Here is a 19785-nt window from a genome sequence, read left to right as displayed (position 1 = left end):
GCCTCCTTCTGGCTCTGGGGTCCCCGCTGCCACTCCCAGACCCTCGCCAGGTCGTCTCCGGTCCTCTGGTTTTGTTGGAGCCGCTGCGCGGGGACGGCTATAGGCGCCAGGGGCTCGGGGTTGGAGAGGGACAGAGAGCAAGCTCGCCCGGCCGGAGCCCAGAGGAGACCGGCGAGGGAGCCGCCTGTCAGCCTGCTTGGCGCAGGGGCCCGGGAGGAAGGAAGTTTGTCCAGGCGCCGGAGGGCGAGGATCGGTCCAACTGCTGGAGTCCCGGCGGCCACTCGGGGGGCGGGCTGGGCGCACCCCTGGGCTGCCGGGTGCACAGTGGCGGGGCTGCAGCAGGCAGGGAGCTGCCCTCTGCCGAAAGGGCAAGGCAGAGCGCGGGGAGCCGAGCCCCAGCAGCCGAGATCGGCTCTCCGCGGCTTCGCGTTCGAAAGCGGCGAGGGTCGCGTCTGCTCCTGCCGCCGGCAGCTCCCGGTGGGTAGCAACTCTCTGCTTCTCCCGCGCCAGCCTCTCGTGTCCTCTCCCAGCTCGGTGCCACCGCGGCGCCCAGGCTGCGGAAGGCGCGGGGACAAAGCGCAGGTCGGGTTAAAATTCAACTTCTGACCTGCCACCCAGTGAGTCCTGCTCTCTGACTTGAACGGGGAAAGTGTTCGCTTCCTCCCCAGGACGCCCCCACCAAGCTCAGGGATGGAGTCCTCTGCTGCGATCGGGGCCTCACTGGTGCACCCCTGTGGGGTTATACCTGTCCCTGAGTGTGTGGGTTTCCTTCCTGGCTTCCAGCGTCCAGTGATGAAGGCGCTCGAGTCCTACGGCTCTGCAGAGGAGGACACCCTCTAGTCCCTCTCCGCAGCCGCCGGATTTAGGACCCTGGGCGGCCATTTGGAAATGGTGTACTCAGAAGAAAATGATTTAGTCCGATGTACCTCTAAAAATTTTCTTTCTAGAGGATTAAACTGAACGATGGGCAAGGCAAAAGAGCATCCTGCTGAGAGTACAGTAACAAAGCCAGTGAACTCAGTTTGAGGTTTTTAATTTGGAGAGACTGTGGGTGACTTTAACGCAATCTGTTGGCGCCAGAACAGATGTTATGTGGTGCCCATAGCAACCTTTCTTAGGGTAAGAGTTGAAAAATAAAATGTAATTGATTTTATATTAGAAGATGTTGATTTGTAAGCTGGCAAAATTAATAACAGTAGTTAAAGACCTCAGAAATCCATTGTATAATCCATGATTTTACCCACAATATCATCATCTGCACTAAGCAGGATAAATCCATTGCCGGTAAGAACCAAACAGATGGCAAGCTATCAGAAACTATGAGCTTCCCAAGTGTTTATGTTTTAATGTAATGAGCTCTTCTTATATTGTCCCATTACAAAATCACAGTCGTTAAACATCCCAAATCAAGTGACTATGTTAGGAGCAAAAACTCCAAGAAGATTGCATACCTGAGTCATTTTATATACTACCACTACTACTAATAATACAAATATTTCAATGTTGGGTTTTACCTTAGCCCTTAGATGCCTCAGTCAGTTGATGAGAGGAGGTGCTAATCGGACTAAGATTTATTTTTAAAGTTTGCTCTTGTTCACAGCCAAACTCTACTTGTCCTTCTGAGTGTAATTACGTACATGCAGTAGCTCAGGAGACAAGCAGGGTTACCCTGTGGATGAGTCTGAAAAAAATTCATCAGCAGCTCATGGAAAATCTATAACCAAGAGATGATGGGTTATTGGCATCACCACTGAGCATAAAGTCAATATATATAAATATTGTTCTCTGTATCTTATTCAAATATGATTAATTACTTTCATTATTAAACTGATGAAGGAAAAGTTTCTAAAAATTTCCCTTCAAAAAAGGTGCATTTTTAAAGAGGCAACCCAGTATTACATATCTGGGTCCTAGCTGCAACTCTGATACTCACTCTGCATACATCAGCCTCTCTGGACATCAGATTCTCTCTGTGCCACATCAGGAGTTTGAATTAGATGATTCTAACACTGTGCAGCTTTAGCAGTCTATAATTCAATTAATTAGAGTTAGGACTCAGTTTTTGGTCACCTACTGGGAGATTTTCCAGATCACCTCTCTCCCAGGCTGCTTTGGTACCCTTTGATGCGCTCTAAATTGACTTGCTGCTTTGGCCCCATTAAAGCATTTATCACACTCTGTTGCATTTGTCTATCCCTATTGGATAGAACTCCGTGAGGGAAGAGACCATTTCTAAATTCATCTTTGAATTCTCAGTGTCTGCTATAGTCCCTGACTCACAGTACAATAAAAAAATAATGTTAAGTTGGTGTAAGTAAACTCAGGATAGCAGTAACTTAAGCAATGTTAAAATATAGTGATTTCCTAGTGAACTGAGGTGCATTTCATAGATTCACAGTATTTTAACCATGGAAAGGATGATAGTGATAACATAGGCCAGAGATTCTCAACCTAGCTTTCCCCTATACACTTGATGGATTGCCGTCAGTAACAATAGCTCACTAAAACTGTGATGTTTAACCAAGAGGAATTGTGGCAGGTGGGCAAAGGAGAGGAAGGGAAGAAGGTGCTTGACAAAGCCTCCCAAGGGCATCCCAGCAAATCTGAATATATAATCCACAATTTTAGAGCTGATAGTTCTTTTTTGGTATCTTCATTTTACAAATGAAAAAGCATGAAAAAGTGATGATAAGAGATATTTTCAAGTTGCTCTACTATTTAGTGGAGATTTTTATATTACAATTGAATTATTTTTGCTTGCTACCTTTTGACATCATACATGGATATAGTCTTCAGGGCAAATGTTTTAAGCAAACAAATCAAAGCTAGGGATCGAAATTTAGATTTACTGCTTTCCAAATTTGAAAGATATATCTGAAAGTAAGAAACTCAGAAGTCTGCACCTAGCTTCTTGGGTCTGCTCTGGGAAGTAAGCTTTTTCAAGGTCTAGGCTGGGCCCCAAAAGGATGAACAAGGTGATTTCAGATTTTCATGGCCCTGTGCCTATCCAAAACTCTTTTTGATCTGCCATTAAGACCTGAGATCAACCCTGTAAAGGCCTCTGGGTGGCTATGGTCATTGTAAGTTCTTATTGGCTTTGGTCCCAGTCCTTGATATCCTTCACTTAATGAGTACCTATCATAAGCCAGACCCTGTTGTGGGATTGGTACACACTGGTGTGATAAAGAGACATAATTCTACTTTTTGTGGTAATTAGAACCTACTAGGAGAGGGAGATTAAAATACACACAGAGGCAAATATTAATTCATTCAATATTCATTTATCACCTACTATATGCAAGATGCTGGAGGAATACCAGAAACAAAAGTTTCTGCTTTTGTGGTCCTTACGAGTCTAATGGCAGAGACGGATGATAAGTAAGGGCTTAATTAATTAATTTAACAAATAAATATTGTGCACCAGACTTATGCCAAACATTGTTTTATACACTGTGCCAGTGCTAATGAACAAAATAAATAAAATCTAATGGCATTTGCATGCTAATGAGAGTCACACAATGAACACATACATATACAACTACAAGTGCCAAGGAGAAGAAATAAAACTGGGTAAAGGAGAGTGCTATAAATGGGGGCTGCTGTTTTAGATGTGTTAGTAAAGGAACACCCTCCTGAATCAGTGACATTTGAGAAGAGTCCTGTAGAAAGTGAGGAGGCAAAGTTGCAGATACCTGGGGAAATGTCTTCAGGAGGGGGAACTCCTGTGCATACTGGGAACACCCAGGAAGGTCAGTGTGAAAAAGTGAGAGAGGGAAGAATATGAAAAATGGGATGTGTAAAGTTGGTAGCCGGGGGTCAGATGATGTAACTCATAATTAGAATTTCAGATTAGTTGAAATTTGAAGTGCTCTGAAGAAAATAAACATGTGGTTGGAATAGAGAATAACAGAGAAGGGCCTGTTTGGTTAGCATTGGTCGAGGAAGGCTCGCTGAGAAAGCAAAATTTAAACTATGTTTTGGTGTATTAGATTAATAAGATCCTTAGGAAAAGCATTCTGGAGAGAGTGAAGAGTATACATAAAAGCAGGTCCACAGTCACAACTTATCTGTCTTTCAGTTTTTACATTTATAACCAAGAAAATGATCAAAAACTGAAATTACCAAGAAATAATAACGCATTAATTATGCATCCTGGGGTAGAAATTTAATTATATATGCCAAGAAAATCTATAGATCAGCTTTTTGCTTCTTTGTATTACAAGGCTAAAACATCATATATTATAATTCGATTTTTAGAAATATACTGAGCACTGTAATTTACATGTCACTATGCATAAATCTACATGTTGAATCCAAGTGGTCATAAGAGGAGATATATTCAATTTTAGTCCAATATTTTATGTTAGACAGTGGTATAGAAAGTAGTACATGTCATTTACCCTTGTAACAAAGAGAAGATACTGATAAGGAGATTAGTGTGGAATTCTTCTCTTCCAGACCTTAAAATGTTCATAGCAACTCTTCTCTACATCAGAGGTTAGTTTGCTCAGATTTTAATCTTTAAAACCAGGAATGACCTTCAGCTAAACTCAAGGGAACAAAGCAGAATGCAATCCTTAATACTTAACACGTGGATATTAAAGAACATAGAAATGCTTCAGGAATTAAAGACCGCATGGATTTAGGGACTTTCTAAAGTATGGTAGCTCCAATTCTCCTTCACTTTTCATCTCAAGGTCAGAGAAGATAATACAAAATAACTCTTCAAATTTTACTTTTGCTTACTCTGTTCCCTTAATTTTTAAGCCAAATGGCTCTTGAATACTCATGGCTTATGAAGGAATAATACAAAACCAACTCTTGGAGAAAAATGAATAATTAAAACATTTCTAATACTTTCCTTATGACATGATTAGTAGCTTCCAATCTGCATTTAAATGCTTACATAAGATACAAGGTTGGTATTACTATCATCTAACTTTTCCGTGAGTTAAATTCATTTTGGACAAGTTGCAAAAATGAAAATGGAAATCTTTATTTCTTGGCTTCTAAAATAAGTCGTAATTTAAAATATTGATTAAACAAATCCTAGTGTGCTTTTCATTTAAGACAAATCAAACTTTTGTCCTTTAAAAAATCTGCTATAAAACCAAGAACTTTTATTTTGTGGATTTCAACCTTATGGAAAACAAGCATAAGAACAAAAATTGAATGCAAATAACTATCCCATGGGTGCCACACTTGTCATAGAATTTGTGATACATTACAGTTTTTCTCTTTTCCCTTTTCACTTTTCAAGGCAGGCAGAGCTTATTACTTCATGCGTCTTCCGATTCAAGCCCTGGGAAGCCTATAGGTTTTCTAATCAGCTTTATTCACCGGTTTTTATAAAATCTGTATTTGCCAGAAAATTGCTTTTGCTTACACTCCAGAGGGGTTTGCCCCTTCTCTTACTCCTAGTTTGTTTGTTTGTTTTAATTTGACACGGAGAAAGATTAAGGAAGAAGGAAAATAAAAATTAGGTTAGTCTTTATGTCGTTTTCAAGATGTATGCCCTGGTGTTTTGATCAGGGGTAGAAAAGAGGAGGGCTGACTATATTTTATGTCTCTTGTCCTAAATCCTTCCCATAGCAGCAGCCGCATGTGTTTTAGTGTACAAACAAGTAAGCGCTTGCTTGCTCTCTCATATTTTCTCTGGGCTCCAGCAAATATTAAAAAATTGAACTGAACTTTTTTATTTCTTTGTAAATCAATGAGTGTTTCCTTTCACACTATATAGTTACAAAACACTCCAGGAGTTTTCCATTTTTTTTTTTTTTTTTCTTTTTGACAGAGTCTTTCTCTGTTGCCCAGGCAGGAGTGTGGTGGTGTGATCTCGGCTCACTGCAACCTCAGCCTTTTGGGTTTAAGTGATTCTCTGGCCTCAGCCTCCCGAGGAGGCAACAGGCAACACCACCAGGCCCAGCTGATGTTTTTGTATTTTTTAATAGAGACGGGTTTTTGCCATGTTGGCCAGGCTGGTCTGGAACTCCTGACCTCAGGTGATGCGCGTGCCTCAGCCTCCCAAAGTGCTGGAATTACAGGCAAGAGCCACTGCACCCAGCCTGTTTTTTATTTGATAATTAAAAGTTACAAAGAGAATGACTCAAATCTCTAAAGCATTTTGGTTACAAAAATAAGAAATTTGGTGAATCCTTTCTAGTTTGGTGTGTCATTCATCCGAGCCCTGAAATGTATTTGGTGTGCTCCTGTCAGTTATGAAATTAATGCTCTTGCTTATGAGTGTTGTTTTTCAGGGATCACAACTAAGGCCTAGCTCTTAAGTAGAGGAAAGAAAACATCTAGGGAGTACTATCAAATAGGAAGTTGTCCTGGGTATTAGAGATGGTGTTATATGCACAATGCCAGTATCTCTTTGAGTTCTTTTCTTAAAGTCATGACATTTGCCTGTTAGGATATACTTTCCATCAGGTCAGAGACCATGTCGGGTTTGTTTATGTAGAACCCAGCACATTGTGTGGCACATAGTTGGCACGCTCTTTATATTTGTTGATTGAATGAGTGAATGAATGAATAAAATTGGCTTAGCAAGACTTAGCTGTCATGGATTATTCTTAATGCAACAAAACAAAACAAAACAAAAGCCTTCTAACCTAAAATAATGCAAAAGTAATGGCTACCTTAGGATGTCACTTTGCCTCTCTGTGTATGTAGCTGGCTCCTAAAAGTGTAGTGCTCTCCAGGGCCAAGAAAGAATGTGAGGTGTTGGTTTTGATAGTCATAGCCCTGTTTCAGTTGTCTGCATTTACCCTGCTGTTTTAACTTATGAATTGAATCGCACAAGCTAATGTCAGAATACAACTGAAAAGGTTTTTTAAATGGGTGGAGTTGCTATAGAATTGCCCCCCTCCACACACATATATATAAGCTACGCTTTTCAATTTTTTTAACCATAAATACATGAATGTCAGAACTATGTCCTAATAAACAAATTAAAATGGATTTAACTTGAACTCACTCTGCACTACCAAATGTGAACTTAACCTTAAAAATTGTATTAATTTCATCCATGCTTTAGTTCTGGTTTATTCAATTGAGATCTTTTAAAAAAAAGATTGAATTTTGCTAAGTAATATACTAACTGAATTCAAACACTTGTCCAATAAAAATAAATATGCCTGAAAACCACTTGAAAAAAATCATGAGGGATTGAAACTTATTTTGTAGTTATATTCAAGTATCTACCTATCTTGGACATAAAGCTAGGGTGTCTAATTTCCATTGATGGTAATTTTCCTTAGAAACAATAAAGCTAGTCCAAGTCTGTTTGTGCAACTTTTGTTTACTTGCCCAGTGTGGAGATAGTTATATTTAAATATAAGATCTTTTGTTTTTAAATTAATTAAAGGATTACCTTTAACTAAAAAAAGATAGAATAATGGGAGTCACAACATGGCTATAAGATTTAAACCCATAAGATAGATGGAGAAACATAGCATGAAATCACAGCTGGGTCTATTTAACAATAATGAAGAAAAAATGGGGAATGTAGTTGAGGGACTGCTGAAAGTGATTTTTGAGAAAAATTGGAGAAGAGCAGTAATTGCTGATGGACAAATAACCTGGCTTCCAAAAAGATGACAAAGGTGTTTTGGGAAACTATAGGGCAATCTATTTGTTGCCTCTTGGCCCATATATATATTTTAAAATATATATAAAATGTGTGTGTGTGTATACATATATATATTTAAAAGAATGAGATATTGGCACTTAGAAAAGAAAGTGGTGATCCCAGAGGCTACGTGGAAAATCACTAAGAGTAGACCTTGCAGAAGTTCAGACATATACCATAGTGTCATTATATATTCATGACCCCACAACTCTCACAGACACCTTGTGGAAAATGTGGAAATACATAAAGTGGATGATTGCATTGTTGGATTTCTAGTAGAAACACTTCTCCAAGGAAGTTTGGTTCATGGTCTTGTTCGGCACTGTTACCAATATTTTGAATGAGCACCACAGAATATATTTTAACAAACTTTACAGGTGACTAAGCTAGGAGGAATAACAAATAATTTGGCCAACCCTGCCAATATCCTAAAATTATTCCTAGCTTGAATGGCAGGTTACAATAAAAGAGATAAAATTTAGAGGAAATGAATGTAGCCTTCATTTATTAGATTGAATCAAATTAGAATGCTGATTGCATATTGATTGTACTGGTGTCTGACTGGAATAATCTGGTTTAAGAGTATTTTATTTGGAAAAGATTGAGGACTTTATTTATCAGGTTGGTGCAAAAGTAATTGAGGTTTTTGCCATTGAAGGTAATATCAAAGATTGCAATTACTTTTGCACCAACATAATAATAAATTCACCATGAGCAGTGTGATTAAATTATCAAAATATTATAAAAACTCTCTGGAAAATTAAATATAAAACTAGTTAATATTAATAATGTAGAAAAACACTAATACAGCATACCCTAGCAGGGATTATTTAAAAGATATTAGAATAGCTGTATTGGTATATTAATCATGTTAATAATAAGTTTTACAACATGATGAAAATTAAACTCAATACAATACAAAAATTAACTCAAGATGGATTAAAGACTTAAATGTAAGACCTAAAATCATAAAAAACCCTAGAAGAAAACCTAGGCAATACCATTCAGGGCATAGGCATGGGCAAAGACTTCATGACTAAAACACCAAAAGCAAATGGCAACAAAAGCCAAAATAGACAAATGGGATCTAATTAAACTAAAGAGCTTCTGAACAGCAAAAGAAACTATCATCAGAGAGAATAGGCAACCTACAGAATGGGAGAAAATTTTTGCAATCTACCCATCTGACAAAAGACTAATATCCAGAATCTACAAATAAACAAATTTACAAGAAAAAAACAAACAACCCCATCAAAAAATGGGCAAAAGATATGAACAGACATTCCTCAAAAGAAGACATTTATGCAGCCAACAGACACGTGAATGTCATCACTGGTCATCAGAGAAATGCAAATCAAATCCACAATGGGATGCCACCTCACACCAGTTAGAATGGCGATCATTAAAAAGTCAGGAAACAGATGTGGGAGAGGATGTGGAGAAATAGGAACACTTTTACACTCTTGGTGGGAGTGTAAATTAGTTCAACCATTGTGGAAGACAGTGTGGCGATTCCTCAAGGATCTAGAACTAGAAATGCTATTTGACCCAGCGATCCCATTACTGGGTATATATCCAAAGGATTATAAATCATGCTACTATAAAGACACATGCACATGTATGTTTATTGCAGCACTATTCACAACAGCAAAGACTTGGAACCAACCCAAATGTCCATCAATGATAGACTGGATTAAGAAAATGTGGCACATATACACCATGGAATACTATGCAGCCATAAAAAAGGATGAGTTGATGTCCTTTGCAGGGACATGGATGAAGCTGGAAACCATCATTCTCAGCAAACTATCACAAGGACAGAAAACCGAACACTACATATTCTCACTCATAGATGGGAACCGAACAATGAGAACACATGGACACAGGGTGGGGAACATCACACAGCCAGGCCTGTCGGGAGGTGGGGGGATGGGGAGGGATAGCTTGAGGAGAAATACCTAATGTAAATGACGAGTTGACGGGTGCAGCAAACCAACATGGCACATATATGCCTATGTAACAAACCTGCACATTGTGCACATGTACCCTAGAACTTAAAGTATAATTTTAAAAAAATGATGAAAAACAAATTCACAGTTAGCAGTTTTTCTCAACTGAGACACCATTGGTAGTTAGGGCGCTAAGTTTATTTGTCATATAAGAGGTTTAGTATCCTTAGTTCCCAGGAGCTAAATGCCAGCTTGAATCACACTGTGTTAACTGAAAATACCCAATGAATTTCCACATTCCCTTTTTAAAGGCAGTTCTATCCCATCTAGTTGAGAACCATCAGTGTCCAAAAAAGTAGGATAGTTCAACATTAGAAAATAATTTACTGTGGCCGGGCGTGGTGGCTCACGCCTGCAATCCCAGCACTTTGGGAGGCCAAGGCAGGCAGATCACGAGGTCAGGAGCTCCAGACCACGGTGAAACCCGGTCTCTGCTAAAAATACAAAAAATTAGCTGGGCGTGGTGGCGGGCGCCTGTAGTCCCAGCTACTTGGGAGGCTGAGGCAGGTGAATGGCCTGAACCCGGAAGGCGGAGCTTGCTGTGAGCCGAGATCACGCCACTGCACTCCAGCCTGGGTGACAGAGCGAGACTCCGTCTCAAAAAAAAAAAAAAAAAAAAAGAAAAGAAAGAAAAGAAAATAGTTTACTGTAACTCTTTACACTAACAGATTAAAGGAGAAAAACCATATCATTTTAGTATATATTGATAAAGGCATGTGATGAAAGATAACATTAATATCTGATTAAAAAACAACTTTTAGTAATCTCTAAGTAGAGGACTTCCTTAACTTGACAAACACTAGGCATGAAATGCCGCCAATGTCAATTTTTTTTTTTTTTTGAGATGGAGTCTCGCTCTGTTGCCCAGGCTGGAGCGCTGTGGTGCGATCTCGGCTTACTGTAAGCTCCGCCTCCCGGGTTCACCCATTCTCCTGCCTCGGCCTCCCGGTAGGTGGGATTACAGGCTCCCACCACCATGCCCGGCTAATTTCTTGTATTTTTAGTAGAGACGGTGTTTCACCGTGTTAGCCACCATGGTCTTGATCTCCTGACCTCGTGATCCACCTGCCTCGGCCTCCCAAAGTGCTGGGATTGTCAAATATTATATTTATAGGTGAGAGAGTGAACATTTCTGTTTACATCACATCAAACAAAGCACAAAAATGATTTAACCAATGTTATAAAACAATAAATAACAAAATATTAAATAGAAACTGTCAAAGTAATTATTTCCAGATTGATTGTCAACTACAAAGCTATTAGATAATATTAGTGAATTTGCTAAGGTTATACAACCTTTCATATGCACAAATCAATGATCCTATTTCTAAATAGTGTCCAAAAAAAATCAATCCCTTATATTCAAATAATAAGTTAAAAATTGATGGAAAAGTAATTTATAATAAAGAAGGAATTTTAAAAATAGGAATGAAAATAGGAACAAAAAAAGCTAAAATTATATTTTTGAATGCCTTCTGTATGTCACGTTTACTCTATGTTTAGGGAGGGAGATACAGAAATAAACAAGATAGATTCTCTGTTAGTGATTGTGCTTATGTTCTAGTTAAGTCAACAGATAAAATATTTAAATAAGTAAACAAATAGTATGATTCCAGAGAGCAAAGTGCAGAGAAGAAAAGTTAACAGTGGAATAGGACTGAAAGCTACACCATGAGATTCTGGAAGGGCTCTCCAAGGAGGTGACATTACAGCAGAAACAACCATGCGACGATCTGGAAGAACACTTTGAGAAGAGGAAAGAGCTAGTGCAATGATCATCATCTTGGAGGGTGCAAGCAATAGCAAGCAGTAACTAGAAGAAAGAAAATAAAGAGGAGAATGGAACAGATGGATAGAGGGTGGTAGTCAGGTATTAATGCCTATTTTACAAGATTGTCGTGAGGATTAAATGAGATAATGGACAGCAAAATACTGTGCAAACTGTAAAGTGACATTTTAATACTATTTTCTTCAAGTTTCTATTGCACTAGAATTCATTTCTGGAGTATTGTATTGTTTGGGAAGTCACATCTTTCTGTATTTAAAAACATACACTCCAGAGCCCATCCTGCCTGGGTTTGAATCATGGCTTTTCTACTTAATAGCTCTCCAATTTCCCTCAAAGTTACTTGAATAAGTCTCAGTTTTCTTATCTGTAAAATGGAAAATAGTAATAATAGCACTGACCCGATAAAATTGTTGGTTTTAAATGAGTTAATGTGTATAAAGCACATAGAACAGGCCTGACATATAGTAACTACCCAACAATGATAATTATTTCTTTGCTGAGTCCTGGATATCATGTGCTTCCACCCTCCTGCCAACAGACAAGGACAGAGAATGTTTGCTGCCTTCAGGCTATATGAAGAGACAAGGGCTCAGTTTATTTTGGTATCTCCAGAAGCAGGAAGCACTTGGAGATGCCTGGAGGTTCAAATAAAAATTGCCCTGTATACTCACCTAATTTGCCATCCTGCTGTTGCCCCAAATCACATACTTCTTGATGTTTCAATTAACACGTTTTAAATAATTCTATTAGAACACTTACCACATGAGGTTGAAATTTTCTTCTATATGGCTGTCACCCTAAAAATATGTTTTAATATATATCTTTCCGTACTCATTGCCTATCACAGTGCTTGAAAGATATGTGCTCAAACATTTGCTGAGTAAATTAGTGGTTTGTCTTCAAATATTGCATAGTTTTAGAGGGTAAAACTAGGTAAATGAGCGAAGGATATAAACTGACATTTTTTATTCAAGAAAAAAATTTCCTACATTTATTCTCTTTAAAATTAGACTCAGGCAGTGCCTTCTGGGAATTAATGAACATCATATTAGTGGAAATGGACAGACAAAATTCAATAACAATTCGTAAAAGTTGTTACAGATGGACTTTGAGATTCAGTGATAGTTCAGGACAGGAGTTAGAGTTTATGTAGATGTTCAGCTGTCTTATTTTATTTTTCTAAGATAAGCTAATCATATACAGATATCAAATGTGTACTAAGTAACTGACTGGGGTAAATATAACCAAGAGTGACTTTTAACTTTCTTTTTAGTTCTATTTAATTGCAATGCATCACATAATGCTGAGACAGGCAAACATGGCTTTAGGGGTGTGAGATTTGGATCCAGATGGCTGAGTCCCAGTCCTGTCTATCCCTGCTTCATCCTAGCCATATAACCTTGACCTGCTACTATCCTTTCTGTACTTTAGTTTTCCTCTGTAAAACTGAAAATAATTATAGTCTCTGCCATATAAGGTTGCTGTAAATATCTAATGAGAAAACACATGCAAGTGCTTAGAACACGACCAAGTCCATAGTAAGTGCTCAACAATTATTTTATTCTCCACTTCTTCTCCCCAGGGGTGCATTTTCCCCAATGCAATAAATGAAAGAATGCATGGGCTTCAGATTTAGATACATATGGATTTGAATTGCAGTTCTGCCACTTACCATCTATGAAAGCTTTGAATATTGCTACCCTCTCCACACTGTATTTCTTTCATCTTTAATATAGGAATTATGACACCCAGTTTGCATGGTGACACAGTCCTTTGATTATTATTTCCTTTGCTTAGCCATTCAATGTAAAGTAAATGATAGCCTAATGAGTGCCCAGTACCAAGGCAGGGGTAGGGAAAGAGCTAATATTCTAGGGAAGAAGACAGTTATTATGCAGATAATTTAGAATAACATATTTTGAGTAGGATAACAACAGCTCACATACACTGAATATTTACTACATGACAGACATAGTGCTTAGCACTTTTCATGTTTCATTTTAATTAATATTCACAATAAACTTATAAGGCAACAAGCCTCACAACAAACTTTCATTTCAATTAATCTTCACAACAAACAAAATACAAAACATTATTTGTATTTTGAAGAATTGAGAATTGAGGCATAAAGAGGCTAAACAAGGAGGAATGGAGCTCAGTCTGGTTGATTCTTGAGAACTTAAGCTTAACCACTAGACTATACTATCAACAGCAAGTGCATAGGTCAGTAATAGAATCTATAGCAAGCTCTGAGGAACATGAACTTGCAAGGAACAATTGAGGCACAGGTGCTTGCAAAGACTTCAAAGAACAGACAGGTAGAAGGCACACCAGGAGAGTATGTTGTATGAGAAAAAAAGGACGGAACTTTGTACAGTTCTTACAAAAGGAACTTACGTAGCAATGTTGGTAAAGCAATTTAAAAATGTAATATATTTTTAAGGTCCAGCACAATTATTGAAAAATAGCAGATGTTAAATAAATGATTGTGCTTATTAATAGTGGTTATTAATTTCTTAGTACAAAAGGCAAAAATACTCATAGACAGTGTATTAGGCAGGGTTTTTCAGAGACACAGAGCCAGCAAGATATACAGCTATACATTTAAGAGAGAGGATTTATCAGAGGAATTGGCTCACACAATTATGGAGGCTGAGAAGACCCACAGGCCCCTCAGAACCAGGAAAGACAGCGGTGTAACTCTCAGTTTGAGACAGAAAGCCTGAGAACCCCAATGGGTTGCTGGTATAAATCCCAGAGTCCAGAAACCAGAGAAACTGCAGTTCTGACGTCCAAGGACAAAAGTAGAAAGGTTTTCCAGCTCCGGTAGAAAGAGTGCAAGTTCACCTTTCTTCTGCCTTTTTGTTTTATCTGAGCTAGGGTGCCCGCCCACATTAGGTGAGGGTGGATCTTCTTTACTCAGTTCACTGACTCAAATTCCAGTCTCTTCCAGAAACACCCTCACAGACATAACAAGAAATAGTGATTTACCAACTACAGTAGTGCCCCCCCTTCTGCAAGGGGGTATGTGCCAAGACCCCCGGGGGCTGCCTGAAGCCAAGGTTAGTAGTGAACCCTCTGTATACTGTTTTTCTTATACAGTAATGGGCAGGTAGTGTATACAGGACAAAGGGATGATTCATGTCCCGGACAGAGATGGAAGGCAAGGGGTTTCATTGTGCTACTCAGAGCAAAGCACAATTTAAAATAGATGAATCATTCATTTCTAGAATTTTCCGTTTAATATTTTTGGACAGAGATTGACTGCAGGTAACCCAAACCACAGAAATCGAAACTGAGGATAAGGGGGGATTACTGTATCTGGGTATCTTTTAATTCAGTCAAATTGACACTTAAAATTAACTATCTCAGATTAAATTATAAGAAAGTACCAGCATATTCTGATCCTTCTTCCCAGGCTGTGCTAGTGAACCAAGAGATCATGACTGTGACATTCAGGTTACCTTTCAGTGGCCTGTAATACACAGACAAAACTTCTTTATATGGACCTGGAATTTTGACAGGCTCACAAAAGTGAGTGAAAAGTGGTAATAGTGCCCCAAGTCTTCTTTCCTGATAGTCTTTGCCTCCTAGTGAAAGGAGAGAAAGGCATTTGGGAATGTAGCAGGCCCCCTAGTGAAAGGAGAGAAAGGCATTTGGGAATGTAGCAGGCCCTGAATTTCGGTCATGAAGAGAGAATCGTGACATCCCTTTAATGTTACTTGTGAATGTCCTAAAAGACATAGACTGTTCTTATCCATCATCATTAAAATACATGCCTTGAGGTTTTAATATGGATTTTAAGTGGACCAAGTAATGCTATATTTTTCTAGCACTCGATCTGGAAAAGATGTTCTACCTAAGTAAACTTACAGATAACAGATGTTTACTCCTGTAGGCCAAAACTTTTATTTTTAACCATTTTTAACCTAAGCATAGGATTTATTTCCTTTCCTATTTCATTACAGCGTATGTTTTCTAGCAAATGGGCTTTTTGTAAACAGTGGAAGATAAAACAAATAAGGCAGTAGAATTTAATGCACATTACTGAAGGAATGCTGAGATGCTTATTTTGTGAACTCAAAGGGAATATTTGCGTCCTTCTGGCTTCTCAGACCTATCCTACTTAGCTGAGTTTGACAGATACATGCCTCTGGATGAATGAGATATTCTGTGACCAGGCAGACATTAATTTCTTCTGATGTCACACATTTTTCAAATATTGCCAGTTTGGCATCACATGGTAACTACCAATAGGAAAATGTTAAGATGGGTGTATGTTATAGGCTGAATATTTCTGTTCCCCGGAAATGCATATGTTGAAGCCCTAGCCCCTAATGTGATGGTATTTGAGGTGGGCTTTTAGGAGGTAATTAGGTTTCCATTAAGTCAGAAGGGTGGGGCCTCCCTGATGGGATTATTAGCCTTCTAAGAAGAGGAGAGCAGAGCATGCTCCCTCCCACCCTCCCCAACGCCTTCGTGCTCACTTGATCTCCCTCTCACTTCTGACTTGTGAAGACAGATCCAGAAGGCTGCTGTTCATAACCAGAAGAAGGCCCTCGTCAGGTAGAATCTGCTGGCACTCTGATCTTGGAAGTGCCAGCCTCCAAAACTATGAGAAATAAACATCAGTTGCTTAAGCCACTCAGTGTATGGCATTTGGTTACAGCAGTCTGCTTTAGTCTATTTGGGCTACTATAATAAAATACCATAGACTAGGTCACTTATAAACTACAGATATATATTTCTTATGGTTCTGGAGTCTGGGAATTCCAAAATCAAGGTACCAGCATATTCCATGTCTGTTTAGGGCCTGTTTTTCCTGGTTCTTAGAGGACACCTTCTTGCTGTGTCCTCATGTGGTAGAAGGGGCAAGGCAGCTCTCTGAGGCCTAATCTCCAGAGCCCTCTTGACTTAATCATATCTCAAAGTCCTTACCTTCTAACACTATCACATTGGTGATTAGGCTTCAGCATAGGCATTTTGGAGGGACACATTCAGGCCGTACCACAGCTGGAGCTAAGAGAGTGTAGCAATCATTACATGATCTTGGCCTCAGCAATCCTCTGTCTTAAGTAGCTGAACAGTTTAGCCATAGGCCAGATAGATGTACATGGATATTAGAACTAGATAGCATTATCTGGCCAATATTACAACTTAATATTGTACATATTAAGGTATTCCTGTTTTTTTGCTTAGTTTTATTTATTTTTTCGTCTCTGCATTTAGAAATCTCTGTCTTTCATGTACTAACAAGTTTTCAAAACTTCTCTTGGATCACTCTCCATTATTTTCAGAGCTTTAAAGAATATAATTTAATTATGCATATTTTTTAAGTTTCTCCTGAATATGTTTAAAGATGAGATTTTCTCTTTGTAAACTGTAAATTTTCCAAATGTGATGGAGCTCTAATCAATTGGCTTATATTCAAATAATACTTTAATGATCTAATGTTGATGTGAGCCTTTGCCTATTTTGCTCTGTCTTTTTTGTATTGTTTGTAATGGTGGCCCTAGGGTTTAGAGTATATATCCTTAATTTAACACAGTCTTTCTTAATAATATCACTTATAACCTACAATATACCTCCCATTGCTCCCTTCCATCTTCGGTGCTATTGTTGTATCTATAAACCCATAATTATTGCTACCAATTTTACCTTAACCCAGAGGTCACAAACTACAGTCCTGATATCAAATATATCTTGAGACTTAAAAATGGCTTTTACATATTTAAATAGTTGAAAAACATGAAAGAAGAATATATTTTGACACATGGAAATCATATTAAATTCAAATTTCAGCATCCATAAGTGAAGTTTATTGGAGCACCGCCATGCTCATTTACTCACAAATTGTCTACTGGCTGCTTTCCTGCTACAGCTGCAGAGTTGAATAGTTGGGACGGAGACTGGTCTGTGAACTATTTACTATATGTGCCTAATACTTTTCAACCTCTGCTTATAAAGCCTTGAAGAAAAATAAAAAGAGAAGTTCTATTTTATATTGACTTTCAACTTAACCATTTGAGGTGCTCCACTGTGCACCTGTGTCACCGAGAGATTCTGTCTCTTTGCCCTCTACCTTCCCCCCAGGGGTAGACTGCAATTGCTTGTGACTTGATAGTGAACGAGCTTGGTGGTGGAGACGAAGGTGTTTCTCTGTTGTCCTGGTCCAGCCTCAGTCTTAGGAAGCCCCTGTGTGTCTGGGTCTCAAGCATAGGGCTTTCTCAGGATCCTGCCTTTCTTTGGTCTGCCAGACTAAATTCAGCCTTCTGTCTATGGAGAGTCTTATGTGGGAGAGTTCCCTGCCCCTTTCCAGTGGTAGGAAATCTATAATAATATACATATACTATCAAAGGATTTTAGGACTAGGACTGTTTCCTGCCCTCTCTTTCCCACCCCATTCCTGGGATAGAGGGTTTTTGGCTTTTATCCTTCTCCCCGTTGTAATGGGTCTTCACCTCTTGTTTTCCACCCTGATCTGTTCTTTCTAGGAAGCACCCGGTGGAAGTTTGTGGAAAAAAATCTGTGAGTGCTTGCCACTCTCAAAGGTTATATACTCATCCCTGCTCACAGTTGGCCCTTCCTGAATTTGTTAAACATTTTAGCTGGATTTTTCTCACTTATTTGGAATAGTACTCACTGTCTCTTCTTCCCAGCTCTCCCACAGGTCAGGGAGCCTGTGTTCCCTTTCCAACTCCTCTTAGAGGGGTTTTACACCCTTTTACTACTACTGTTTTGCAATGTTAACTCATACAATATGAACTATAAGTTATTCTCACCTAGCAGAGTAAGAAACTGTGTTCCCAGATGGGAAGACAGACTTAGAAAGCACTTTTGTAGCATGGTTAATTTTTGGTGCTTATTTGTACATCTCAGCAACTACCGGCATGCATTCCTTAACGATGGAAATACATTCTAAGAGAAAAGAAGCATTAGGTGATTTTATTGTGGGAATGTCATGGAGTGTACTTATAAAAACCTAGATAGTATAGCCTACTACACACCTAGGCTGTTTGGTATAGCCTATTGCTCCTAGGTTACAAACCTGTACAGGCTGTGACTGCACAGAATACTGTGGGCAGTTGTAACACAATTATAAGTGTTTGTGTATCTGAATATAGAAAAGGTACAGTGCAAATACAGTATCATAATCTTATGAGATCATTATCATATATGCAGCTCCTCATTGACTGAAATGTTGTTATGTAGTCCATGACTGTATTTGCTTATGCAAACTATTTTTCTGTTGTTGCTCATATTTCAAATTAAAATCCAATTTAGAGATGAATTTTAAGTGAGTCTCTAATATGGTAGACTGAGCCAACACAGAAACTCTTCCATTACAAATATCAAGACGTGCCAGATAAAATTTAACAATTAAAAAACTATAGCTTAGATTGAAAATGAGGGAGTAGAATCTCCAAGTGTCTGAAATTAAAGGGAAAGTGAAAGCTGGAATGGAGAGGTGTGAGCTGATACTTTAGTAAAAGTAGATGAAGGGAGATGAAAAGGGAGCAAGGGGTCCCAGACAGCCCTATGCCTGAGGTCAATACAGAACTGGAGGTGAGACATTAGAGTTGCATTATGCCCATAAGCCAAACTGCATTACCTAGTTTGGGATCTAAATATATGCCACCTACTTGGTTCAGGAATCCACCTTTCAAGGAATATACATAAGGCCAGGCACGGTGGCTCATGCCTGTAATCCCAGTACTGTGGGAGGCCAACATGGGTAGGATTGCTTGAGCTCAGGAGTTTGAGACCAGCCTCATCACTACAAAAAAAATTGAAAAATAAATAAATAAAATATCAGCCAGACCTGGTGGTGCATGCCTGTAGTCCCAGCTACTAGGGAGGCTGAGGTGGGAGGATCACTTGAGTCTGGGAGATCAAGGCTGCAATAAGCAGTGATTGTGCCACTGCACTTCAGCCTGGATGACACAGGGAGATGATGTCTCAGAAAAAAAAGAAAAAGAAAAGAAAAACAATGAAAGAAAGAAATGTACGTAAAATGAATCGTAGGCCAAGGCATACTGGAGATGGTAAAATGAAAGATAGCACTCTTAAACATTTATTTACACTGGTTTCCCATAGAAGAAACAGTCCCTTCCAAAAGTGTGCTCACAATTAAACATTAAAAACACATGAGGAGGAGCCAGAATATGGGGTGAATCAGTGTACACAACAAACCAACACGTGAATGAGGCCTGTGTTTCAGGCCAAGGGAACAGAAATCTGGAGGGAAAAGGTTATGTTTGAAGAGTGGAGAGATCTCGACACAAAAGTCAGAGACTATAAAATAAGCATATTTATAATTATTAAAAGTATGTATTGTGAAAGAATAGAAACTA

At 38.8% G+C, this 19785-nt stretch overlaps 1 protein-coding gene across 1 annotated transcript in view; it reads left to right on the top strand.

Moving 5' to 3' along the window:
- The window catches only part of LIN7A (lin-7 homolog A, crumbs cell polarity complex component), a 147655-nt gene that overhangs the window by 3695 nt on the left and 124175 nt on the right, over window positions 1-19785 (top strand). The window lies entirely within an intron of this gene.

Source organism: Pan paniscus, chromosome 10, assembly GCF_029289425.2.
Source record: "Pan paniscus chromosome 10, NHGRI_mPanPan1-v2.0_pri, whole genome shotgun sequence".
NCBI lineage: Eukaryota > Metazoa > Chordata > Mammalia > Primates > Hominidae > Pan > Pan paniscus.
The sequence above is the reverse complement of the archived record's forward strand: the minus strand, read 5'-3'. Positions and strand labels throughout refer to the sequence as shown.